The 15046-nt window shown below is 48.7% G+C and overlaps 1 protein-coding gene and 1 non-coding gene across 7 annotated transcripts in view; both read left to right on the forward strand.

The window, feature by feature from the left end:
* Positions 1-2695: 2695 nt before the first annotated feature.
* TRNAE-CUC lies at positions 2696-2767 on the forward strand. The gene has a single exon. It is a non-coding gene; the product is annotated as a tRNA-Glu (tRNA).
* Positions 2768-2923: 156 nt separating this feature from the next.
* DNAJC5 (DnaJ heat shock protein family (Hsp40) member C5) overlaps positions 2924-15046 on the forward strand; it is a 34620-nt gene continuing 22497 nt past the window's right edge. For 2 of the 6 annotated variants that reach the window (XM_037402222.1, XM_037402218.1), the window contains exon 1: positions 2924-3093. The gene's annotated coding sequence lies outside the window, so the exon portion shown is untranslated. Of the gene's footprint in view, positions 3094-12303; positions 12359-13551; positions 13683-14768; positions 14789-15046 lie in introns of those variants that run through there. The other 4 variants (XM_037402219.1, XM_037402220.1, XM_037402221.1 and 1 more) reach the window with 4 other exon arrangements.

Here is a 15046-nt window from a genome sequence, read left to right on the forward strand (position 1 = left end):
TCTCCAGCTGCCTTGGAGCCTGGAGTGGGTTTATCCTGGAGCTTTTTCAGAGTCACTTCTCTCTCCTCCCTTTTTTTCCTGTTGTTGCCCTTCAATGAAACATCCTGGTATTAAATCTACACTAATGAGGCCAGCACATGAGACCCATCAGTGTCTCCTCTTTCCTGCTCCTCTGGTTTTACCACGTGATTTTCCTTTTTGTTCCTCATCACTGAGAACTTACTGGGCCTTCTCTGACGGATCCTGTGTTTTGCGGGGTCTGTGCTGAGCGGCTGTTACTGACTGGTGATGCGGTAGCTGCCAAGGGGCTTTTCCCATGGCGGTGCCTCCCATGCTGCCTCCTCCCCAGGAGGATGCTCATCTCCCCCCGTACCTCCCACTCCCACTGTTCATCTCTGCCAGCCCCGTGGTGCAAGGCAGGGGGCAGGTGGCACAGGCTGCCCATTTCTGACACGTTTCCCAGCTGCCTGCTCGTGCAGCGGTCTCTGCACAGCCGGTCCCACTGCTGGCCTCGGCTGCCACGGCAGTGGGCAGGGCTGGGTGGGCTGGAGGGATAATTTAGGTCCGTAACTGGGTGAGCACCCGGCAAACAGGAGATTCACTGGGGGAGGGAGAGCAGCTGGTGCTCCTGAGGGAGCCTGAAGCCATGTTTTGGGGTGTGCTGGCACATGGGAGACTCAGCAGTCAACACTGTCCCCAGGCAGCAAGCACCCAGGGACAGGCTCACCCTCGTGGCTTGAAATGAAAATCTCCCGGAGGATTGTGATGTTTGTCTCCTGCCCATGAGGGAGAGGATGGGAGCCCTCATCCCAGCAAAGCACCAACCTTCGCTCCTGCATCACTGGGAGTTTCCGCAGCCCCAAAGCGTGAGGTGCTGTGCGGCAGCGGGGAAGCACAGCATCCCGCACCCTCGCTCTTGGTTTGTGTGCTGGAATCGCCTGGCTTGGAAAGGAGAGTTTGGGAAAAGTCCAGCGCAGGGCACTGGAATTCCTGAACCGTCAAAAAGAAACCTGCATTGCTTTACAGGAGAGGGTGAGCACCCATAACCGAAGGTGGGACAGCCCAGGCAGAGGAGCGTGAGGTGCGGGGGCTTCATCAGGAGAGGAGAAGGTGGGGGGAAGCTGGATCCCTCCATCCCATAATGTGCGAACAAGCAGATAAACAGCAGAATCGAAAAGTAACTAATTGCAAAACGCTCTAAGGAGCCGCTTTTCCCTGCTGGCATCGTGTCCTGACCCTCTGCCGAAGTGTTTCTTTAGGAATTTGACATCTGTCTCGTGAGCGGGGTTGCACAAGGGCTCCAGCAGCCGGGAGCCTCTGCTGGTCTCTGGCCAGCGGGCAGTAGCTGGAGGCAAACACTGGCCCAGGGCTCCCAGCCGGGGCCCACTCGCTGTGTGCCTGTGGGTGCTGGGGTGGGTTCAGCACCTCTTCTTGGGTGCAGGCTCTGTGCGAGGTGATGCTGGGCAGCCCTGCGTGTAGCCGGTGTTTGGGGAGGGGAGAGGTACTGGCATCATCCAGAGCATTGGGGCTGGGCTGGGGACAGGGACTGGGCAGCTGCTGAGGGAAGCTGGGCTGGAGCGAGGAGAGGGCACAGGCGTGTGATTAATGGCGATGACTCCATTGGTAAATGGGAATCATCATCCTTCTCATCTTTAAAACATGAGTCAGAGGCAGCAGCCGGGAAAGGCCGTTAGCACTGTGCAGGGAGGTCACAGCAGCGGGGCCATGCTGTGTGGTGGCAGGGGGGGCCGGGGCAAGCGGTGGTGCCCAGGCATCGTCCCCACACCAGCACTGGGGCCACTCACTCCGGGATGTGCTGGGTGGGGGGAAGGTGGGCTTTCAGCAACGGTGGGAAACAGCATCATTCCCCAGGGAGCAGCCAGGAGTGCCAGGAAACTTGAGCAACTGGGCAAACCATTCCCGCACGAGTTTAAACCTCCCAGTTTTCCTCTAACTCGAAGTGCTCGTTTGTCCACGACAAGGCACCGGCTGAGCCCCGAGCTGGGGGGGCAGCCCGTGTGGGGCGCGCAGGCGGGGGCAGCACCCCGAGGGGCAGCGCGGGTGGTGGAGGTGCTGCACGAACCTGACGTGAACCTGGTCTGTGTGCCAGAGCGCGGGGAGCCGGGCAGCCCCCCGGGGCTGCAGCCCCAAGGTGACCAGCTGGGCCTTGTCCCTCGCCCCGCTGCAGCCGTGTCACAACTCCTTTGTCACAGCCCCTGTGCCGTAGCCCCCAGCCCTGCCACAGCCCCCGAGTCACAGCCCCTGGCTCTGCCACAGCCCCTGGCTCTGCCACAGCCCTCCTGCCACAGCCCCCAAGTCACAGCCCCCGTGTCACATCCCCTGGTCCTGCCACAGCTCCCGTGTCACAGCCCCTGTGCCTTAGCCCCCCACCCTGCCACAGCCCCCATGTCACAGCTCCTGTGTCACAGCCCCCGGCCCTGCCATAGCCCCCGTGTCACAGCCCTTGTGTCACAGCCCCTGTGTCATAGTCCCCAGCCCTGCCACAGCCCCCGAGTCACAGCCCCCGTGTCACAGCCCCCGTGTCACAGCGCCCGGCTCTGCTGCAGCCTCTGTGTCACAGCACTCAACCTCCGTTTTGCAGCCCCTGGCTCCGCAGTCCCCAGCCCCACCGCTTCCCCGGCTCACCCCCGCCGGCAGAGCACGAAGTGCGGCGGGCGAAAACTGCTCTCATCGCTCCCTGGTGGTCTAGTGGTTAGGATTCGGCGCTCTCACCGCCGCGGCCCGGGTTCGATTCCCGGTCAGGGAAGCTCTCTTTTTGCCGCGCTCTGCCCGCTTTTCCGCCGTTCCCGCCCCCGCCCAGCCGGGGCTCCCCCCACGCCCCCCCCAGCCACGCAGGACGCGCTGCGGCCGCGGCCCGCGGCGGTGGGGGCGCTGCGTGCGGCCTGCGCAGGCGCGGCCTGGCCCCTCCCCTGCCCGCCGTCGGCGTCGCCGGGTCCCGCTCGGTGTCTGGCGGCGGCGGCGGCGAGGGACCGCGCCGGGACCGGGGCCCGCTCGACGTCGGGAGGAGCCGCCCGCGCCCAGGGGCCGCCCCCGCCCGGGGCTGCCCGGCCCCCGCCCGCCCGCGGGGCGCAGGTGAGCGCGGCGGCGGGGCTGGGCCTCGGCGGGCCCGGCCCCGCGGGTGGAGGCCAAGATGGAGCTGGTGCCGCCGCCGGCGGGGGGGGCGCCGGGGGCGGGTCGGGGCGCGGAGGAGGAGGAGGAGAAGGGGGCCGGGGGGACGCGCTGCCCCGGAGGGGCTGGGGGTCCCCGCCTGGCAGGGCACGGTGCCCCCCGGGACCCTCCGCCGCGGGGGGGCGGCCCGGCCCCCTCCCACCGCCCACGGGCGCCTTCCCGCGGGGCTGCGGGCTGTGAGCGGGGGGAGGGGAACACCCGACCCCCTGACCCCCCGACCCCCCCCCCCCAGGGCCTGGGAAGGTGGATTCTAAATGAAAGTCATTGGCGTTGGTGCGAGCTGCGGCTCGCCGGCAGCGCTGGGGGCACCTGGGTTGGCTTTCCCCCCTTCCCTTTCCTTACATTGTTCTGCTTAATTTAAAAAAAAAAAAAAATCAATTTGTAACTGCTCAGATTATGATGTGCTTAATGAATGACGTATTAGCAGTGGGAAGTAAATCCAGCCTTTCCAATGAGAAACTTGCACCGGCAGCATAATTCCAGCATAATTCCATGGGTTTGTGCCGTCTCCCTGGATCTGGCATTAAGGATGCGGGTTAGGTAGTTCTGGGGGGGGATGCAGGGAGGGGGGATGCAGGTGAGGGGGATGCAGGGAGGGGGGATGCAGCGGGACCGAATGCAGGCGGCCGGAGCACGGATCCCTGCTAACGCCTCGCTCTTGCTTTGTGCCTGCCCAGCACCTTGGTGCTGTGCACGCAGCGACACGCTGCTGCTGCCTGTATCGCTGGAGCATGTTCCCCGGTGGAGCCCTGTTTCCCCCGGAGAGCAAGGTGAAGCCAGCCGTGCCCAGCGTTTCTATCTTTCCTAGGTTTGCTTTTCTCAGGGTATTCATTTTCCTGCGTGGTAAGATGCTGTTGGCAGGGCTGTGTGTGCTTAATAGTCTCTCTCCTGCGGTAAAGCGTAAAAATCCAGCATAAATTCGGCACATCATCTTGCAGCAGTATGGAATAATACATAATACAGCTCTCCCGGCTGATGGCTGCCTGATGCCCCCGTGCTAGCTTAGCTTAACGAGATGGGGATGTTATATCTGTGCTTAAATACCGTATTAGTTTGCTGCTGTTGAAGCACAAACTCACAGGCCGCAGTCGCCGTGGCTGGCCGCTGGTGATTCACCTGTTCGGTTGGGTAAATTGAGCCATCGGAACTCCACACATCGGAAAAGGATTTCCCTTTGGAATGCGTCAGGGTCGTACCTGTTCTAATTCTTCACTAGTAGCAGCCACCTTTAAGTGGAATTCATCATTTTCACCACAATCTCAGTAGAGGCATTTCCAAATTCTAAGGCGTCAGTCGGTTTCAGGCTGCCGAGGATCAGCGTTTGCATTTTGGTTTGCTTTTGTTAGAAAATGAGAGTTCTAATCTGACTAAGAGATCCTGAGAAATAGATGCCAAATTCATCTGCATTAATGAACTAGCTCTAATAATTCAAGTACGCTGTGCTCTGGGAGGGAGAAGCAAAAACTGGAGTGGAAGAGAAACTGACTTTAATATATAGAGCGTAGGATGAAAAGGAGTTTATTTTTATTGAGCAGCTTCCTGTGGTTTTCTGCTGGTGCTCTAAGGACTTTGGAGAAAGTTGTCACGATGCTGGCTGTGTGGGTTCTTGCTTTGTGGATAACCCCCAGTTTAGAGAGGAGACTTTCATTCAAACAGCTTTTTATAAGCATATATAAATGCTTCTTTCCCTCCCTGCTTTATTTCATTTTGGTGATTGTCCGTGGCATTTAAATGAAAGGGGAGGTGCTGCAACGTGGTCATTTTCCTCCTAAATTTTTGATGGATTGATAAATTGCAGGCTGTAGCGCCAAAGTGAAAACAAAGTAGAGATTGTTCAAACTCACAGGGTAGCTGCTGTGTGCCGTATTAACTGTCTTCTACCAGTGAGCATCTGTAAAAAGTAATGTCTTTGTATCATGCTTTGTCCCGTAGCGCAGACCTGATACCTGTGTTGATTATTTTGGAGGAGTATAAAGGCTCTTTCAGCCTTTCCCGCGTGCGAAGTGATGCGCCGGCCAGCCGGTTAGTAGCACGCCATGTTTTGCTGCTGGATCATGGTGTGATGGGGTGGTGTGCTTGGTGGCAGAGGTGGCACTGTCACCGACCTGACCTCAGTCATCACACTGCCCAGGGTGGTCGGAACCTGCCGGAGACTTGGTCTGCAGCGGGTGGTCGGAGCAGGGATCAAAATCCAGCTGCGATATGGACAGGCTTTTCTTACTGTGCCACGGGAAGGCATCGGGCATGTCAGCGGTGGCGTTTAGATCTTCACACTTAAGAAAAAATCGGGCAGTGCCAGAATGTGACTTGGGAACCTAACAGCAGGGATGCTGATTTGAGACCGTTGGCCTCGTTAGCAGGTTACGCTGTTGGGGAGCTGGTGGTCAGCAATGATGCTGTTGGTCATCGTATTCCTACTCTTTATGAGCTTCAAGAAGGATTTTTATCTGTGTTTAAGTATCTTGACAGTGGATACTAATGGAGGCCTAACTGGATTGCTTAAGAAATCATGTTTTAGCTTAAATGTAAAAGTTGCTGATAGGACGTTTTTTTTTAAAAAAAAATCTATGAATTCAATTGCCAGACTCATCCTCTCTGGGAAAGTGGGCACAATTTCAGACTGGGGGGTGGTTCTGCAAATCCCCACTGTTCATTGAATGACTTGACGTACAATAACAACGCTCTACCTGGCCTGTTTCCCTCTTTTGATCCATTTGCCAGCACCTTCTCTTTTTTTAAGTATCGTTAATGTTAATAACCAGATCAAAATATTTTAATACTTTTTTCAGTCTGGGAAGGGAAGGGGTTGGCAGAACTTTTCTGCAAAGCTTATACGTAGGACTGAGCACTCGTGTCCTCCCCGGAATGTGCAAAATGGCATCTGCCAGCATTTTCACTGCTCTCCGGTCACACACACGTAAGTATGGGGAGTAATTTAAGGTGATTTTTGTACACTGACTGATTTCCTTCACAGTCTGATCTAGAGCCGTGCAAGTCCTCCTTGTTTGGCTTTGCTCTTTGCAGTTCTAGCTGGGGCTCTGCTGCAGCTCTGCTCACAGCCTCCCTTCTCCAGGTTCACCTGCCGAGGTAGGAGATGAAGTGGCACTAGGGAGGGAGGATTGCCTCCGCTGGGGAAGATGTGGCTCTCCTGTTGCTCCCCGCTGGTCTGAGGAAAAGGCATTTTCAAGGAGCGGGTGCGTGCAGGTTGGCCAGCCACTTGGTGTCCGTGAGGTGACCCCCAACCTATAAGCAGATGGCACCGAGGGCTGCAGTGGCCAGTCCACGCTCTCAGGAAATGGTTGTGTGGCCACCCGTGCCGTAAGGCAGATGGGTCGTGGCAAAATGCAGAGGGAGGGATGAGGAACGTGGCTGATGCTGAGGACCAAAGTGGTGCATTGCACTATTATTTTATTTTTACGTGAAAAAGTTATTTTCCTTGTACTCCAATAATTGAAGTAATTTGAATTAAGCAATATTGGTTTAGAAGTGTCTATGTAAATATTTTTTGCATATTTAACTCTAGCTACCTGTGCTGGCCACTCAAAGCTGTTCCACGCATTCAGGGTGACATGGTGACTGACTGGACGTGTGCACAGGAAAAGACTTGGATGACGAGGAGGAACTGGAGTGATCATCGTGCACCTGGCCAGCTTTTGCTGTCAGCAGGTTGCCAGTGCTTACAGTCCCTCAATAGCTGTTTGGGAATTCTTACCCTGGTTTTAATGTGGTTTTTATTCTTAGGGGTTTGTTACTATGTCAACTACTATGTCTTGATGCTGGTTGGTTAACCAGTGACCGCTTTTAATCTTGAAAGACAGGAGTTTGAATGGTGCTATACCTTAAGATTTACCTAGAAGTTCAGTTAAAGTGTTTTCTTAATAAAAACATACAAAGCACAGTTGCTAGAAAGTACGTGGTTTAGCTTCAGATGCGCTTTGGTTCCTATTTCAGGCAGTGTAAACTGATACCAAAGAGCTGCACTCCAGAACAAAAGTGCCTCAAAAGATTGTTTGAGTATTTTTAATGAAGTGATGGTAGCTACCAAAAAAGTAAAAGAATAATTTTTGTGTGCATGGAATAGCTAAATAATAATAATTATTGGTGTTAGATTGCAGGGGGTTTAGTGTGTTGCTAATGTGTAGTTTTTTCTTGGAAGAACGTGAGTAAGATGACTTGAGCATCCACTCACATTGCTTCTGTCCTGGCAACTTCTCCTTATTGCACTTACCTTGTATCTGCATTGCACTAAAATGTGCCTTCTTCAAGTCCTTTTCTGCCTTCTTCAGTAGTGCTGAAACACTTTCAGTGCCAGCACGTTGTAGGGCCAACTGTACAATTTCAGGGTGGTTTTCTTCCAGGTGCAGGTTTTTTATCCTTTTGTGTGTGCAGTGATAGAAGGAAATGGAAGGCGCGTGGTGCGCAGCAGTGCTCCTGTGCAAATGGAACGAGTCTTCTTGGCCCAAGTTAACTTAAATCAGCAGCTGCTATGTCCTCTTTCATCATCTGGTCAAGGATTTTGTGATGAGAATAGGATTTTTCCCATGAAAAATACTTTTTTACTTTCTTCTTTTTAATATACTTCAGTACTGTGATCTAAACTTTTGTTAGGTGAATGGTTGAACAAAACAAACGCAGTGGCATTCAGTTACTTGCTACCAAAGCACCACAAATTAATCTCTTTTTTTAATTTAATTATTCTTGTGATGTGATACAAGTATGCTTTCATTAACTGGTGTTTATGTGATGGTCTGGTTGCTTCTGACAGATGAATGAGGCAAGTGAGTAGTTCTGTAGATGTGATTGCAACGACAGGCAGTACCTCGTAGCAGTGGGGAGAAGCTGATAGAAGAGCACAAACCAGAGATCCAGGCAGCACCCCACACTTCCCCCCACTTGCCTTCCAGGCTTCCTCTTCCCTCCAAGAGTATGTATTTATATATCTCTTAAGAACTGTTTTTTAACTGCTTGCTCTAGGAACACTGACTTACACCATCCTGCTTTTGCTTTTGTCACACGGGACTTCCCAGTCCTGACCAGGTTGCATCTGTGTCTTACTTAAGTTGTGCTACGTTGCGGTGGTAGGGATCCCGGAGCGTTTGTGGCTTTTAAAGAACAATCTGTAGAAAAAGTGAATGTATAGGACCTATAGGTTGATAACGTTTTGCAGCGCAGATAGAAAAAGCCCAAAGTTTGCTGATGTCATTGCAGTAGCCATCTACGCAGTTACAAAATTAGGAACTCACATAGGTTTTCTGTTTGCTTTTCCCCTTTTATGTCTAAATTTTTGGCTGTATTTCAGATGAAAATATTCTTTTCCCTTCCATCTGTCATTACATATTTTATGTCTTAGCAGGATTTTCTGTTACTGTGATGGTAATATCTTAGCAATTTTATTTATGCTCAGAAATAGTTTGTAATTTAGTGTCTCGGTTCCAGTGTGTGGTGCGTAGCACAGGCCACCTCCTAAACTGGGTCAGTCATTACAGAATTTTCCTTAGGAATCTTGTGGCATGAGGATTTAGGGACACTTACTGGAAAAACATAATGAGGTTTAAAGCTGCTTGTAGAGAGGAGAAGGACTATGGGAGCCCAGCTCCAAGGGTGTTTGTGGGCAGTTACCAGTGCCAGTGTCTGCAGTATTCTTGAACGTGCAGGTGCAGGCTATTTATCCTACCAGACAAGGTTGCATCAAGTGAGATGTTTACAATTTCAGCTTGCATCTAGCATTCCTTGATGGTATGCAATTGCAGGAATTTATTTAAAAATGTGTTGAGAGATGTCTTAATTTTTCTGTGCTTCCCTGTAGGTCAGCAGGGAGGTTGGTGGTCCTGCTTCTCATGTTTAGAACTAAGAGAACGGGGGATCAGGGGAAAAAAATGAGCCACGTTAGGATCTTGTTCAGATACTGGAGCGTGGCACTGTGTCTTTGGGAGACATGTGATGTTGTGATACAAGTGGGTAGAAGGGGAATAAAATTAATTGAGTGTTCGTGTGCTTTTGCAAAGGGCATGTGGGATCCTTGTGAAATCGTCTGGTATCTGCACAGGGAATTGAAGCAGTGCTTTTCCTTTTTCTTTCTTTTTTTTGTTGTTTGTTAAAAGTTCTGCTCTAGTTCAGCTCCATCAGGGACTGGAGTTACCCTGATGCAGTTCCAGGTCAGGCTGATAACTGCTTTGGTTCGAAGCAGGCTGATCCCACATACCTCACCTGACTTAAGTACGTGATGCCTGGGGCCGGGCGCCTCGCCGCGTGCTGTGAGCTCTGGAAGGGGGTGAGATGTTGAGTGGTTCGTGGGACCTCGGTGGGAGCAGACGCCTGTTTCTTTTCCCTCTTCACCTGCATGGTTTAGCTTTCGCTGCTTCTAGATCCTGTGTTCTTCCCCGTGGCGCTGGCATCTCCTCACCTGCTCCTCCCTGAGCGGAAGGGAATGGACCATGAAACTGTTGGGTGCCTCCAGTGACCTGTGTCTCGGAAGCCATAACCAGCCAGATTTCCTGTTCTAAATTGTGTTAAAAAAACCAGATTCAGTTTCTGTTCAGAGCAGTGAATTGATTTAAGTTCCAGGTTATTTCTGCGTTGCTGTTCTCTGTGAACTTACTATTTTCCATCTCATAAGTAACAAGCTCCATTGCGGAGGGATGCTGCTTCTCTGCATGTGCACGGTTCTGATGTGTGTCTTGAGGAATTACTCTGGTCTGAGTGGTGAAAGAAAAATAGGGTATGAACCATGTGGGTTTTTAAAGAAAATTTCTTTTATTGTCATTGGGGTTTGGTTTGACGGATCACTTGTCAGTCAGTCATTCTTTTGAAGGCCCTAACATTAGTGCTGGGAAATAACGTTCTTGCTTTGAGTAGACCATTTTTGTCTCCAAGGAAAATAAATGCATAGCGAACAGAATTATTTTGTCTCAATGGTAATTAGTGAAAATACTTATCTTCCTTAATAACTGTCTCGCTCTTTTTTTTCCTGCAAAGCTCCCAATTCCCATACACGCTCGCTTCATTCTTGTTGCACTTTTAAAAGTTACTTTGGCACAACATTTGCTATTGGCAATTAACTTGGGGAAACCAGGCAAGCAGAGTTAATCAAAAGGTGTTTGGAAGGTGCATAGTTATAATTTCTAAAGCATACCTTGCTATTTCACCGAGTGGTTTGGATAGCAGGGACAACAATCAACATGGCTTTATTTTTTATTACTGGTCCTAGATGGAATATAAGTTGAGTGAAGTATCTTGGATGAGGAAACCCCAGCATCTTCCATAGTTGTCCTCTAACGTGCAACTCCTTCCCCAGGTTTCCTGCATCTTAAAATCATGTTTCTTCCAGTGACTTTTCTGTTGACGTCTTCTGTATGAAGCCCAGTTAGTCCATCTAGTCTAAAAGTTTTCTCTCTATGATGACTTTCACTCTTCCTTCCTTGCTGTTTTGAGGCTGTTTAAATGCGTAGACATATAAAATATCATTTAAAAATAACCCTAAACGAGGAAAAGTGCTATTTTGTGACTATTTCTGTTTCTGCTAAGGATCTTCAGGGTGGCGTACTCTTGTTTTGGGGAATGTGCGTAAGAATAACACGGGTTTAACATCGCATTGACAGCGTCACATCATGTCTACAGGCAGACTGAAGAGACATCTGTCATGGCCTGGTGTTGGTTGAGATCAGAGAGAGTAATAAAAGTGTCACAGTCACAAAACCCAAGAGTTTTCTGGCTTTGTTCTGGGTTACTACTTTAGGAGGGAAAAAAGACTAAATATGATAATTCTACACACTGAAACGACAAGGCATGTGCATTGGGAATGGCAGGGATTAAATGATGCATCGATATAATAGTGGCCTTCTCAGAGTCCTCTGAAGTGTGATGCCAGCCCAAAAACGTAGTTTATAAAATCCATATGTGGTTAGATGTTCTATTTCTTATCCCAGTAATAACGTTAGAAACCTCTGTTGTAATTAAAGTCTGGGACATGGTATTTCCTTAAGTGCCAGGTTTGCAACCAAGTCTGGGGTCTGAAATTCAAGCTGTGGCTTTTCTTGTAATCGCTGGTGAGTTAGTGGGAAAGCCAGTAGGACTAACACTGTTTTCAGTTGCGTTGCTGCCTTATTTCTATATTGTGGGCTGCCTTTTTTTCTTTTTTTTTTTTTTTTCTTTTTTTGTGTTAAGCAGCCACGAAATACCTTTGCCAGATTGAACAGCAGAACTGAGGACACACTTCGTCATGCCGTTTGCAGGTTAGATGTGTGCAGAGAGAATGGTGGAAATAAACTAGTATAAAATAGATCTTTTTGGTGGTGAAACCACACTATTGTTAGAAGAGGCCAAAGAGTTTTATCTCCTGTGAGAAAATAGTGGTTTAAATTAAAACCACTTTTAATCGAGCCCTGTGATTTGTTCGGATGTTTCTAGCCAAATGAGCTGGGTGGAGATGATGTATTGAGCACCTCATGATCCAGACAGACACGAGCACACGAGTTCTATACTGGTTGATATAGTCTGAGCATATATGAGGATATAGCTCCATTAGCAGTGCGTTCACAGCGTCGTCGTTCAGTGCCATGAAAACTTTAGGTTGCTGGGGAATAACTGTCATCTGTCCCCAGGTGTGTTGTGCTTGGTTTGCTGTGTGTGTGCCTGGGGACGTGGGCTCTGTTGTAGCCAACCTGAGAAGAAACAAAAGTCCTTGCCCTGAATTCATGCCCCTCCGGCATTGCTCAGTCTTCAGAAGAAAAGGAATTTTGTGGTGTTTTCCTGCCTAAACAACAAATAAAAATTTGAGTGGTAGAAGCTGTGCTGGGCAGTTCAGATTTTATCGTGAAAATCTTAAGTCTTAACTGCTTTTACGGGTCTAAGTGCCCATTGCTGGGGCTTTGCATGAGGCAGGGACGAAGCTCAGCACCTCCTGCCTCTCAAACCGTTTTCTGCAATGTCTGACACAGCCAGTGGGGACGGATCTGTGGGGTGACGGTGACCTAAGGATGTCTTGCATGTAAAAAATATATATACATGCTTCTTGTTTGTAGCCATTAGTTTAGCAAATCTGTGTTTTTGACCTGCTGTTTCACTTGCAGTTTTTTCAGGTCTGTTCTCCCCCTTCCGTGGTTGATAGTTCCCATCTCCAGGACGGAGAGCTTGAAGGTGCTGGGGCAGTGTTGGCCTTCATTCGGATGAGGTTGGCCGTGGAATTATTTTTAATTTTTTTTTACGATTTCTCTGTCAGTTGGCAAATTGACTTCTGGGCAGATGTTCCCTGGGGGGCTGGAGGTGGGCTGCTTGGGGGGGCTGGGCTGCTTGGCGGGGTGCTCACCCCCTCATACGGTGTTCAGGGGGGTTGTGTCCAGACTGTGTAATTTGCAACTGGGGGACCACTTATTCCTGGTGATGTGTGTGGTGGTTTTGTTTGAGTTTTTTGGGTATGTTGTTTGTTTTTTTTTTTCTTTCTCTTTTTATCCTTTTTTTTCTTTTTTCCTTTTTTCTCCTTTTATTTTTTTCTTTTTCGTTTCTTTTTTTTTTCCTTTTTTTTTTTTTTTTTGAGGTTTACCTGGCTGGTGGCAGGCAGTACTCGTGTCAGTATTGCAGCTTGCTCCCGCCGCTTCAGTTCATGCATAGTCTTGTGATTCTAGGATGGAAAAGAGCATGCATTTTATTGCATTGATTGGGGTGATTATGATTTTAATCAGTAGTTTCTCGAAAGCAGTGGTTTTGGGGGTGTCTTTTTAGCGAAAATGTTATTTTCAAACTTAAAACATATTTTACACCACCAGTTGCTCCGTCTTGGCACATTTTTCTCAGCGGCAGGGCTGCGGGAGCCACTGTCTGTTGTGTTTGTGATGTGTGGCACAGGGAACGGTGACAATTGGTGCCCACCGGCCACCGGGTCGTTATCAAAACTCATTATTTATCGGTATGCAGGCGCCCTTGCTGGGCATGGGGGTTGATCCCCAGCACAGCTCCTCTCATTGCTGCTGGCGCTGCCGGGAAGCAGCGTTGGGAAAGGACAAGGAGTAGTGGTTTGGTTTTGGTTGGTTTTTTTTGTTTGGTCGGTTTTTAGTTTTTGTTTTGTTTTGGGTTTTTTTTTTTGTTGTTGTTTTTTAACATTTTTGTTAGTATTCAATCTTACCTGGAAAGGCAAATCCGTTGCGCTGGTTTTGCCCTTTTTTTCTTTATAATCTAATAAATAAGGCTTGAAATGTGTGTTAGAAGCCCATGTTTTCTGTTTTTTATGGGAGGAAATGAAAATGTTATTTTTCTGGCAGTTTCTGTGAGGAAGTGAAATAATGAAACAGTGACGTCTCTTCCCCACTCCTCACAAAAAACTGGGGAAACACAGTTGAGCAATTAGAAGAAAGGATTTTTAGCTATGCTTAAGTTTTAAACTTTGCAAAAGAAAAAAATCTTTGGAGCTAAAGCCTTCATGACTTAACTGAGCGGATGCAAGTGCTGCTTGAATAATTGTGCATCGTCTTGGGCTGGGAGGACCCGATCACATACATGAGGTAAAAGTAAATCAGGGGAAAAAGAATGCTTTTCTGCCTGTAATATTAAATAAATAAGCTTATTTTTAGAGTAAAATCTTGTAGACTACTGAAGACTACTCTGTGGAATAGAGAGAAGGGTTCAGACGTTGCAGGGACAGTTCCGCTGGGTGCCGGGTGGTCCTATAAAGCCATTTTTGCTTTCCTGAGCTGGGTGCTTGGTAGGTGCTTGTTTCTAGAAACTTGGCTTTATAAATTCTGCTGCTCAGTTCTGCTCATTTTGCTTTTTTATTCATAACTTTTTAAGAGGAAGATTTGTGTGCTTGGTGAGGGAAAAGATAGCTGTTAAAGAGCTGCGTGGCAGAGATGAATAACCTGAAAACACATGGTTTCTCCAAGGGAAACACCAGACCTGATCATTTTAGATCAGGTTGAATATATACATGAGTTACCTTCTGCTGTTGGTACGAACTGGTCTTCGTTTTTGGTTTTTTACCCATTAAAAAAATAAACTATCCACTTGAAAGTCATTAACAAAGACGTTCATGACTGAAACTGCCAAGAGTGTTTATTTGACAACAAAGCTATTCCAGTAATGACGTAGTGTAAAAGAATTTTGCTCTTTGTAAATTTTTTTGCAATTTGTAAAACCATACTTCTACGTTATTTAATTTTTTTTTTGGGGGGGGAGACCCCATTATTTACCTTCTCATCTGCCTCCACATTTGATAGCAGAAGAAGATAGGATTTTTTTTCGCCCCTCCATCTCCTGCTACTGTGTACAAGTGCAGAGGGTAGTCTTCCCCTGCCCGTCCAGTTTAATTTCTGGTAAATCTCTTTGCCAACCAACTTGTAACGTGAAGGATGTGTTTAGGTCTGGGAAGATCATTGCACCGTTTCTTTTGCCTCTCAGACTGCTGACACGGCTGTGTTAGATGTACTCTGTAACCTGTATTTGTCCCTTCTTTTCGACCAGGCAGATGCCTGTGCTGCAGCAAGGCGCCGTAGCCTGGTGCTAAAGCTGCTGTGCGTTCCTCTGTGTTTATTGTACAGTTACTGTCCCTGCTGCAGAGGACTCGTCCCTACCTACCCAGAGTGGCAAAGCATTTGGGGCAGGCTGTCCAGAGGTCGGTGGTTGCATTTTGACGATTGATCTAAATGCTGATACTTTTTGTCATTTTTTTTGTTCTTGTTGTTTAAAAGCCTTTAGTTGCCTTCCTTACAGGTGTGGTATAATAGTATAAATCCCATTTTTATGTGCGTAAACCAATCTGTTTGTTCAGGACTTTTTCTATATTTTAAAGGTTTAATACTTTGACTATGTTGCTATAGCCATTAACAACAATTATTTTTTATTGATACGGTTTATTCAACCTGCCTAGCGC

The sequence above is a fragment of the Falco rusticolus genome, chromosome 10 (assembly GCF_015220075.1).
Source record: "Falco rusticolus isolate bFalRus1 chromosome 10, bFalRus1.pri, whole genome shotgun sequence".
NCBI classification, from domain to species: domain Eukaryota; kingdom Metazoa; phylum Chordata; class Aves; order Falconiformes; family Falconidae; genus Falco; species Falco rusticolus.